The sequence below is a fragment of the Elaeis guineensis genome, chromosome 8, assembly GCF_000442705.2.
Source record: "Elaeis guineensis isolate ETL-2024a chromosome 8, EG11, whole genome shotgun sequence".
NCBI classification, from domain to species: domain Eukaryota; kingdom Viridiplantae; phylum Streptophyta; class Magnoliopsida; order Arecales; family Arecaceae; genus Elaeis; species Elaeis guineensis.
This window is the reverse complement of record NC_026000.2, coordinates 44,142,186-44,143,715: the sequence shown is the minus strand read 5'-3', so window position 1 is coordinate 44,143,715 and position 1,530 is coordinate 44,142,186.

The following is a 1,530-nucleotide window of genomic DNA, read 5'->3' as shown; positions in this document are numbered from 1 at the left end:
TCAAGAATGCTCAGTCACAGGATATGTTACAAATATTGAATGAGTCTTTTCACACACCCGATGATGTTGAGAGACACAGGACTAGTTGTGCCATCTTCAATACTCGAATGAGGGAAGGAGCGTCAGTCATCCGATCATGTACTGTACATGATTGAGATGATTGAGCACTTAAGCAAGCTTGATTTTCTCCTGCATGAGTAGTTGGAGAAAGATGCCATTCTAATATTCTGCTCAAGTCCTACCTCCCTTTTCTTACTCATTTTTGAATGATAAAGCCTGCGGTCAATTACCATGATTTGCTGGGATTGTTGCAGAACTTTGAGGAAGATCACTAGCTCCAAAAAGAGTCAGTGAATGTAGTGGAAGGGTCTTCTTCTGGACATTGACCCTTTAAGAAAGGAAAGAAGTATAAAAAGAACAAGAAAAGGATGCAAAATGCTGGGGCACCCAAACCCAGTCAGATCAAGAAACTCAAGTCTAATCAATTCAAGCGGAATGCTTCTATTGCAAGAAGAAGGGCACCGAAAGAGAATTGTCCTCGGTACATTGCCTCCTTGGATCAAATAGCTAAGAAAGAAGCAAGTTGTTGCTGCACAAGGTAATTATATGATAATACCTTGTAATTTTCATTTATGATTCTACTACCTAGGTATTAGATACCGAAAGTCTTTTAATATTTGCAATTCATTGCAGAATCTGCAGGTCAGTAGGAGATTTGAAGAAGGTAAAAAACTTTCTCAATGTTGGAGATGAAAGATCAGTTTCAGTTCTAACATTAAATTATTAAGCTTGTATTCAAGTCGAATATAATGTCTTAGTGAATGTCACTTTTGTCCTTCTTTTTATTGAACATTATTTTTGTAGGCCTCTTGGCAATGAACGGTTATGAAATTTTAATAAAAAAAATAATTTTAATATCATTATAAATAGTAGTTAATGTAATGAATAGCAGCTAAACAATGGTATTTACATATTATCACAACCTATTAGTATAATGTACACATCCAGCCACCTTAAAATTAGTGATGTCTTCATATCTATCTTTGGCACTGAAGCTTAGGTCATGCTAACAAGAATAGAATAAATAGGTTGACATAAAGAGAAAATCTTCAAAGTCAGTGATTGTGAATCACTTCCAACTTGTGAGTCCTGTCTTCTTGAAAAAAATGATCAAGTCACTTTTTATTAAAAAAGGTGAGTGAGCTAGTGAAGTTCTAAGTCTCATACATACTGATGTATGTGGACGATGAACACCAGTACTAGAGGTGGATATTATTATTTTATTACTTTTACAGATGACCTATCGAGGTATGGATACATCTACTTAATGATGCATAAGTAAAACTTAATGAAATATTCAAATGATTTCGTAATGGAGTAGAAAAAAAAACTGAGAAGAGTATTAAAACTCTTCGATCTGACTGAGGAAGAGAATACCTCTCCAGTGAGTTTTGACATACTTTAGAAGAGAATGGGATTCTCTCGCAATGAACCCCCTGAAACCACAGCATATGGCTGCATAGAAGAGAA